The 10,750-nt window shown below is 39.2% G+C and overlaps 1 non-coding gene across 1 annotated transcript; it reads right to left on the bottom strand.

Moving 5' to 3' along the window:
* Positions 1–566: 566 nt before the first annotated feature.
* Positions 567–674, bottom strand: LOC148561729 (small nucleolar RNA R71). The gene has a single exon (XR_015886976.1). It is a non-coding gene; the product is annotated as a small nucleolar RNA R71 (small nucleolar RNA).
* Between the last annotated feature and the right edge of the window lie 10,076 nt (positions 675–10,750).

Here is a 10,750-nt window from a genome sequence, read left to right as displayed (position 1 = left end):
TAAATGATACCGCATTTGTGTATCTTTTTCTCTTATAAAAAGGCAACACGGAGAAAAGCGTAGCCTATTCTATGAATAGGCTACGCTTTTCAAATGTAGCTTAAAAAAAGTGTGGCTGAATGGGTATTTTTCTTGTAGTGCTTACAGGAATTTTCGAACAAGAAGAGGATATGGCAGCCGAAAATAATAATAATGCAAGGAGGATGCTTGGTGACTTTACTGCACCAAATTCTAATTCACATGGAAGAAGCATCTCCATCCCTACTATTGGAGCAAACAATTTTGAGCTTAAACCTCAATTAGTTTCTCTAATGCAACAAAACTGCAAGTTTCATGGACTTCCATCTGAAGATCCCTTTCAGTTCTTAACTAAATTCTTGCAGATCTGTGATACTGTTAAGACTAATGGAGTAGATCCTGAAGTCTACAGGCTCATGCTTTTCCCTTTTGTTGTGAGAGACAGAGCTAGAATATGGTTGGATTCTCAACCTAAAGATAGCCTGAACTCTTGGGATAAGCTGGTCACGGCTTTCTTAGCCAAGTTCTTTCCTCCTCAAAAGCTGAGTAAGCTTAGAGTGGATGTTCAAACCTTTAGACAGAAAGAAGGTGAATCCCTCTATGAAGCTTGGGAGAGATACAAGCAACTGACCAAAAAGTGTCCTTCTGACATGCTTTCAGAATGGACCATCCTGGATATATTCTATGATGGTTTGTCCGAATTAGCTAAGATGTCATTGGATACTTCTGCAGGTGGATCCATTCACCTAAAGAAAATGCCTGCAGAAGCTCAAGAACTTATTGACATGGTTGCTAATAACCAGTTCATGTACACTTCTGAGAGGAATCCTGTGAGTAATGGGATGCCTATGAAGAAGGGAGTTCTTGAAATTGATGCTCTGAATGCCATATTGGCTCAGAACAAACTCTTGACTCAGCAGGTCAATATGATTTCTCAGAGTCTAAATGGAATGCAAGCTGCATCCAACGATACTCAAGAGGCATCTTCTGAAGAAGAAGCTTATGATCCTGAGAACCCTGCAATAGCAGAGGTAGATTATATGGGTGAACCTTATGGAAACACCTATAACCCCTCATGGAGAAATCACCCAAATTTCTCATGGAAGGATCAACAAAAGCCTCAACAAGGCTTTAATAATGGTGGAAGAAACAAGTTTAACAGTAGTAAACCTTTTCCATCATCCACTCAGCAACAGACAGAGAATTCTGAGCAGAATCCATTTAGCTTAGCAAATTTAGTCTCTGATCTATCTAAGGCCACTCTAAGTTTTATGAATGAAACAAGGTCCTCCATTAGAAATCTGGAAGCACAAGTGGGCCAGCTGAGTAAAAGGATCACTGAAACCCCTCCTAGTACTCTCCCAAACAATACAGAAGAAAATCCAAAAGGAGAGTGCAAGGCCATTGAAATGACCATCATGGCCGAATCCAAGGAGGAAGGGGAGGACGTGAATACCAAGGAGGAAGACCTCCTGGGACGTCCAGTGATCAACAAGGAGTTTTCCTTTGAGGAATCAAAAGAATCTGAGGCTCATCTAGAGACCATAGAGATTCCATTAAACCTCCTTACGCCCTTCATGAGCTCTGATGAGTATTCATCTTCTGAAGAGAATGAGGATGTTACTGAAGAGCAAGTTGCCAAGTTCCTTGGTTCAATCATGAAGCTAAATGCCAATTTATTTGGTAATGAGACTTGGGGAGATGAACCTCCCCTGTTCACCAATGAACTAAATACATTGGATCAACTGAGATTGCCTCAGAAGAAATGGGATCCTGGAAAGTTCCTAATACCTTGTACCATAGGCACCATGACCTTTGAGAAGGCTCTATGTGACCTTGGGTCAGGAATAAACCTCATGCCACTCTCTGTAATGGAGAAACTGGGAATCTCTGAGGTACAAGTTGCTAGAATCACATTAGAGATGGCAGACAATTCCAGAAAACAGGCTTATGGACAAGTAGATGACATGTTAGTAAAGGTTAAAGGCCTTTACATCCCTGCTGATTTCATAATCCTAGATACTGGGAAGGATGAGAATGAATCCATCATCCTTGGAAGACCTTTCCTAGCCACAGCAAGAGCTGTGATTGATGTGGACAGAGAAGAATTGACCCTTCAACTAAATGAGGACAACCTTATGTTTAAAACTCAAGGATCTCTCTCTGTAACCATGGAGAGAAAGCATGAAAAGCTTCTCTCACTGCAGAGTCAACCAAAGCCCCCACAGTCAAACTCTAAGTTTGGTGTTGGGAGGCTACAACCAAACTCTAAGTTTGGTGTTGAACTCCCATATCCAAACACTAAGTTTGGTGTTGGGAAGTCTACAAAATTGACCTGATCACCTGTGTGGCTCCATGAGAGCCCACTCTCAAGCTATTGACATTAAAAAGCACTTGTTGGAAGTCAATCCAATTTTTATTTATCTAATTTTATTTTTATTTTTATTGTTCTTTCATGTTTTATTAGGTTCATGATCATGTGGAGTCACAAAATAAATCAAAAAATTAAAAACAGAATCAAAAATAGCAGAAGAAAAATCACACCCTGAAGGAAGGACTTACTGGCGTTTAAACGCCAATAAGAAGCATCTGGCTGGCGTTCAACGCCAGAACAGAGCATGGATCTGGTGCTGAACACCCAAAACAAGCAGCATCCTGGCGTTCAGACGCCAGGAATGCACACTGAGGAAAGCTGGCACTGAACGCCAGAAACAAGCATAGAACTGGCATTCAACGCCAGAAACATGCTGCATCTGGGCGCTGAACGCCCAGAACAAGCATCAATTCGGCATTTAAATGCCAGAATTGCATGCAATGGCATTTTACATGCCTAATTGGTGCAGGGATGCAATTCCTTGACACCTCAGGATCTGTGGACCCCACAGGATCATCTCAGCATCTGTGGACCCCACAGGATCCCCACCTACCTCCACTCATACTCTTCCCTCTTCTCAATGTTCATCCTCTCTTCCCAATAAACACTCATCCCCATATGGCCGAACCTTAACCCCTCTTCCTCCACTATATAAACCTCTCCATTCTTCTTCATTTTCACACAACACAACCCTCTCTTCCTCTTCTTGGCCGAAACACAACCTCTCTCCCTCTCCTCCATATCTCCTTCTTCTTCTTCTATTCTTTCTTCTTTTGCTCGAGGGCGAGCAACATTATAAGTTTGGTGTGGTAAAATCATAGCTTTTTGTTTTTCCATAACCATTGATGGCACCTAAGGCCAGAAAAACCTCTAGAAAGAGGAAAGGAAAGACAAAAGCTTCCACCTCCAAGTCATAGGAGATGGAGAAATTCATCTCAAGGGTCTATAGCTCAGTGGTAGAACATTTGACTGCAAATCAAGAGATCCCTGAGATACCTCAGGGGATACATTTTCCTCCACACAATTATTGGAAGCAACTAAGGGTGGAACATCAAGAGCACTCCATCATTCTTCATGAAATTAGAGAAGATCAAAGAGCAATGAGGGAGGAGCAACAAAGACAAGGAAGAGACATATAAGAGCTCAAGAACATCATTGGTTCCTCAAGAAGGAAACGCCACCATCACTAAGGTGGACTCATTCCTTGTTCTTAAATTTTCTGTTTTTCATTTTCCTATGTTAAATGTTTATCTATGTTTGTGTCTTTATTACATGATCATTGGTGTCTAAGTGTCTATGCCTTAAAGTAGTGAATATGAATCCATCACTTCTCTTAAATGAAAAATGTTTTAAAAAACAAAAGAACAAGAAGTACATGGTTTCGAATTCATCCTTGAAACTAGTTTAATTATTTTGATGTGGTGACAATACTTTTTGTTTTCTGAATGAATGCTTGAACAGTGCATATGTCTTTTGAAGTTGTTGTTTAAGAATGTTAAATATGTTGGCTCTTGAAAGAATGACGATAAGGACAAATGTTATTTGATAATCTAAAAAATCATAAAATTGATTCTTGAAGCAAGAAAAAGCAGTGAATACAGAAAGCTTGCAGAAAAAAAAAGAAAAAAAATGGCGAAAAAATAGAAAGAAAGAGAAAAAGCAAGCAGAAAAAGCCAAAAGCTCTTAAAACCAAAAGGCAAGAGCAAAAAGCCAATAGCCATTAAAACCAAAAGGCAAGGGTAATAAAAAGGATCCCAAGGCTTTGAGCATCAGTGGATAGGAGGGCCTAAAGGAATAAAATCCTGGCCTAAGCGGCTAAACCAAGCTGTTCCTAACCATGTGCTTGTGGCGTGAAGGTGTCAAGTGAAAACTTGAGACTGAGCGGTTAAAGTCAAGGTCCAAAGCAAAAGAAGAGTGTGCTTAAGAACCCTGGACACCTCTAATTGGGGACTTTAGCAAAGCTGATTCACAATTTGAAAAGGTTCACCCAGTTTTGTGTCTGTGGCATTTATGTATCCGGTGGTAATACTGGAAAACAAAGTGCTTAGGGCCACGGCCAAGACTCATAAAGTAGCTGTGTTCAAGAATCAACATACTGAACTAGGAGAATCAATAATACTATCTGAACTCTGAGTTCCTATAGATGCCAATCATTCTGAACTTCAATGGATAAAGTGAGATGCCAAAACTATTCAAGAGGCAAAAAGCTACAAGTCCCGCTCATCTGATTGGAGCTATGTTTCATTGATATTTTGGAATTTATAGTATATTCTCTTCTTTTTATCCTATTTTATTTTCAGTTGCTTGGGGACAAGCAACAATTTAAGTTTGGTGTTGTGATGAGCGGATAATTTATACGCTTTTTGGCATTGTTTTTAGTATGTTTTTAGTAGGATCTAGTTACTTTTAGGGATGTTTTTATTAGTTTTTATGTTAAATTCACATTTCTGGACTTTACTATGAGTTTGTGTGTTTTTCTATGATTTCAGGTATTTTCTGGCTGAAATTGAGGGACTTGAGCAAAAATCAGATTCAGAGGTTGAAGAAGGACTGCTGATGCTGTTGGATTCTGACCTCCCTGCACTCAAAGTGGATTTTCTGGAGCTACAGAACTCAAAATGGCGCGCTTCTAACTGCGTTGGAAATTATACATCCAGGGCTTTCCAGCAATATATAATAGTCCATACTTTGGCCGAGTTTAGATGACGTAAAAGGGCATTGAACGCCAGTTCTACGCTGCAGTCTGAGTTAAACGCCAGAAACACGTCACGAACCAGAGTTGAATGCCAAAAACACGTTACAACTTGGCGTTCAACTCCAAAAGAAGCCTCTGCACGTGTAAACTTCAAGCTCAGCCCAAGCACACACCAAGTGGGCCCCGGAAGTGGATTTCTGCATCAATTACTTACTTCTGTAAACCCTAGTAACTAGTTTAGTATAAATAGGACTTTTTACTATTGTATTTTCATCTTGGGACGTCTAGTTCTTAGAACATGGGGGCTGGCCATTCGGCCATGCCTGGACCTTCATCACTTATGTATTTTCAACGGTAGAGTTTCTGCACTCCATAGATTAAGGTGTGGAGCTTTGCTGTTCCTCATGATTTAATGCAAAGTACTACTGTTTTATATTCAATTCAACTTATTCCGCTTCTAAGATATCCATTCGCACCCAAAAACATGATGAATGTGATGATTATGTGATGCTCATCATCATTCTCACTTATGAACGCGTTCCTGACAAACACTTCTGTTCTACATGCAAACAAGCTAGAATGAGTATCTCTTGGATATCTAATACAGGGGACCGAGTCCGACATATTAGTGTCTTCGTGGTATAAGTTAGAACCCATGGTGGCCATTCCTGAGATCCGGAAAGTCTAAACCTTGTCTGTGGTATTCTGAGTAGGATCTGGGAAGGGATGGCTGTGACGAGCTTCAAACTTGCGAGTGCTGGGCGTAGTGACAGACGCAAAAGGATAGTAAATCCTATTCCAGTATGATCGAGAATCGACAGATGATTAGCCATGCAGTGACAGCGCATTGGACCATTTTCACAGGAGGATGAGATGTAGCCATTGAGAACGGTGATGCCCTACATAAATCTTGCCATGGAAAGGAGTAGGATTGATTGGATGAAGACAGCAGAAAATCAGAGATCAGAGGAACAAAAGCATCTCTATACGCTTATTTGAAATTCTCACCAATGAATTACATAAGTACCACTATCCTATTTTATATTTTATTTATTTTCATCCACTATAATTTCTTAATACAATTTAATCCGCCTGACTGAGATTTACAAGGTGACCATAGCTTGCTTCAAGCCGACAATCTCCGTGGGATCGACCCTTACTCACGTAAGGTTTATTACTTGGACGACCCAGTGCACTTGCTGGTTAGTTGTACGAAGTTGTGAAACAGATATAAGATCATGAACGTGCGTATTGAGTTTTTAGCGCCGTTACCAAGGAATGGAATGATCACGATTTCGCACACCACGCTCCATTCCCATTTGAGTCGAGGTCATTATTTCCAGTTGTAGGCACTACATTTGAAAGGCCTTGTTCAACACCCTACACCACATAAATTCCTATTTTAGTTATGAATACACCCTTTAAGAGTATGCAAACTGCAATGGACATTTTAATAATGAGTCATAATTTAAATACGAACTCCAATATCTATAGAAGAACTGTGGGATGAATAGAGACCAATCAATGCCTCATCATCACTACTCTTAACAGCATTATAAGCTTGGTCCATAGAGGTCAAATTTTTGTGTGAAATAGACAATTTAAAAAGGAACTTCCTATCAATTATAGGTTCAAAAACTTTTAAGCAGGGATTCTCATTAGCATCTTTCTCCACATGAAAAAAAGGATTCATTAGTTGGTTAACACACCGATAGTCCAAGTATTGATAAATAACCAAATACGCTCCGTAAAATGCATAATAGTTTACCATTAGATCCCTTATGTCATTAGCAGATTTCCCGAGAATGATTTTTGCCTCTTGATTCCAAAGCATTATATTAATGCATCCAGTCCCATCCGTGACTACAACATTAAGTCGATACCTGAGGAAACACAAACCAAACTGAATTAAAAGTGTTCAGGGGAGAGATAAGTATGGATATGAAACTTATAGTGTAAATAAAACTTGAAATTAACGCATTAACAGAGGTTACACTTAGAGCATTTACTCCATTCCAACTGTAACACCCTAATTAGCATAAGCTTTACCTCGCGTCGTAAAGCAAAGGTTAATCAAAGGTTACGACAGTTCTACGATCAGACATATAATATATAGAAAGAAATAATATATTCTAGAAGTCCGATGAAGGGTATAGCTCAAAAACAGAATTTGAAAAGCGCAAAACATACTAACGGAGCTATTAACTTAAAGCACATGATATAGATATAATATAACAAAGATAAGAGCCTAATATCATAAGAATCTAGCCACGGCTCACGGAGTTTAAGCCAGCTAGCCATATACACAGACCAAACAGAAACTGAAGTTTAAAAATAGCTTATACAAGTTTTTCTCTCTCAAATTAAGCTTCTAGGCAAAAACAAAATACAAAAGTGAGAGATATGTAAATAAAATAATCAAAAAGACTCCAAAAAGAATCCATGATCCTCCGTGTCTGTCGCCATCTGAGCAACTCACCGAGGTGGGTTACGACCTGCATCTAAAAAACACAACAGAAATATGGTATGAGAACCGGAGGTTCTCAGTATGGTAACAGTACCCATTGATGTAAGATATAAGACCCCGGGATGCCAAAGGCAATCCTAGACTTCATATCCATCCCAAGATTCAATCTTAAGACATAACTAAAAATAGTAAAGTATATACAAAACCTTAACATAACTTAAACTTTAACATATTAAAAGGTTAGTCTAACTTAGAGGATTTTCTAGTCTAACAGTTCTCCGCTGTCCCACAGCCTTCACCAACCTATCCTCCATGCGATCCCATCGCCACCGCCATTCGAACCTCCTCAATCCCAGTAAAAAACACAGATAATTTCAATGCAAGTAAAACACAGGTAGAAGTATATAAGACAAGTAATTCAAGTAAGCAATTAGGCATATTATACAATTAGGTATACAATTACAAGTCGGCAAAGCAAACAAACAGGTAGAAGATGCACATGATGAATGCCTGTCCTATTGGCTGTGATATCACATTGTCGGTTCAACTGCCAACCCGACACATCTCCATGGAGATGTCGCCCTTCGGAATCATCATTGGGAACCCCCGAGATATGGTGCTCGGATCACCATCTAGAATTTTGTGCCTGCACACTCTATTGATCCGAAGGGATGCAAGCGGGATACTCTTGCCACAGACCTCACATCTCAATGTAAGTGGGATTAACCACGGTCCTTACGCTACCGCCGCTACCTCGACAGGCGGGATTAACCACCGTCCCTGCCGGGCACATAGCGTCTCAACAATCTCAATATAAAATGATACATCAGTGGTTTTCAGAAAACATTTTCAGTATATCGTGGATCCATCATCTCATTTTGAGTCCTCGACTCATCTCAACCATTGTCAATTCAACATTTCCATTCCAAACTTATTAGTTCGTTACTTTCTCAATTCATACATCTTTTGCCCTTCTCAATCCACCAAACCCATCCTCAGTATACCAGAAACCTAAGCCTCCATTCTCTAATTTTCAAAGAAAAAACCAAATCATTTCTCCTAAGACCTTTCCCATGTTTCAATTCCCAAAAATAATCCCAAGAGTCTTAAAATGGTGTCACAGAAGCTTACAAGCTTGTTAGGAAAGTGAAATAGTTTAAAAACAAAGTTTAAGTTATAAAACAGGGCGTGTGCGTACGCACAGGGCTATGCATGCGCACGCCCAAGAGAATTTTTAAACGTGTACATACGCATAGGGGTGTGCGTACGCACAAGTACAAATTTTCACAATTTTGTTCGGTCACACAAGCTATGCTAGCGCCTTCAACAGACTGCCTTTCCCAACCTGTGCATGTGCATAGGGCTTTAATTCTTCATTGGTTATGTTCGCGCACAAGCTGTGCTAGCGCTCTAAATAAGAAGCCTTCCCCTGCCTGTGCGTACGCACAGGGCTATACGTGCGCACATGTTTAAATTTCACAAGGGTGTGCGTACGCACAAGGCTGTGCATCCGCACATAACAGAAATCACAAAATTCTGCAACTTTGTAGAATCTCAGATTTTGACACCAAACTTTGAATGATCATAACTTCCTCTATGAAAATCCAAATTTTACAAACTTTATATCAATTTGAAGACCGTTCAATAAACTTTAATTCCAAACAAATTTGAACCAATTTTGAAAATTGAGATACAAGTTATGACCTGTCAAAGTTCACTAAAAACCAGTTTTTACCAATTTCTACAAATTTCTCAATTCCTTGCAATACTCAACCAAAACCAAATAAAATCATTCCAAACTCTATTTTACATCAAAGTCTACCCCTTGTATCATATTACACTATTCTTACCAAATTTTCCTTCACATTGCATTATTCTCAACCTCAACATCAAATGTATAACACTATAATCAATCTTCATTCAAATTTTCCATCCACATTACCATTTCATCAACCTCAATACCACATATATCATACCAAACCACTTTTCAATCCACACAATCATTCATCATCATCATATCATTATCAATCATCATAATTAAACTCAAAAATCATCAACCCATCATAAATCATCATACATCATCATTCAACAACTCAACAACCATTTTAATTCAAACATATCTTATGGGTCACTAGCCTAAGTGTCCATGAATATTATATACTAGATATAGAAAACTGCAACCATACCTTGGTCGATTCTCAATATGAACCAAAACCCCAAATGAGCACAAGCTAGCTTCCAACCACAATCCAAGCTACCAATATAACTCCCACAAGCACCAACAATCACCAACAAGCTCAAATATTCAAGCTAATATCACATATTTCACATAAATCAAAACCTAATACTCACCATAAATCAATTTACAAGGGTTCAAGAATAACTCACCTTACCCAACAGTTTTGGATGCCAAATCCAAAGCTAATCAAAGGCTAGAGCGCACCTAAACACCCAAAATCACAAAATTTCACTTAATCAAACAACATAGGATTCGAAATTTTGGATAGAAGAACTGAAAAGATTCTATGATTTTCTTAATAGTTTCTTGTATGGGTTCTGTAGAGCTCTTCGCAAGGAACGCGTGGCCATAGACGGTGCAGCGATCGGAGCTCCGTAGCTCAAGATATGAGCTTGAGAAGATGAGAGTGAATACTGTTCATGGGGGTTTCTCCTTCTTCTCTTCTCATCTGTGTGCGAGTGTTATGTTTTAAGTGTTGTTGTTGAATGGGTTCACTAAATGAACCTATTTAGGTGTTGGGCTTCGACCTAACTTGGGTCCGGCCCAACCTGTTAGCGTTTTTAGCCCGTTCGGCCCAACTTTGGGCCAAACCTTTAAAATTAATGCCCGGTTTTGCATTTTTCTAAGGTTTTTGACCATTTTCACTTTCTCTCGCACAGCACCGGGTGATAAACCCCAATTTTGTGGTTTATATTGTGTAGAATTTGAGGGTTTTGTCAATATTTTCCACACTTATTCACAAGAATTGCATGGTTTTGTGTTCTCTTCCTAATATTGCTTCATGATGGAAAACATGCTTCTTTTGCCTTATAATTGCCATATTTTGATCTTCTTTTATCACCATTCAATGCCGTGATGTGTTTGTTGAGTAATTTCAGAGTTATAGGGCAAGAATGTCCTAGAAGAGAGAAAGAAAGCATGCACAAGCGGAAGGAACATGAAGAATTAGATTTTGGG

This window comes from Arachis ipaensis, chromosome B6, assembly GCF_059453495.1.
Source record: "Arachis ipaensis isolate K30076 ecotype BB chromosome B6, ASM5945349v1, whole genome shotgun sequence".
Lineage (NCBI taxonomy): Eukaryota > Viridiplantae > Streptophyta > Magnoliopsida > Fabales > Fabaceae > Arachis > Arachis ipaensis.
This window is presented reverse-complemented; position numbering and strand designations above follow the sequence as displayed.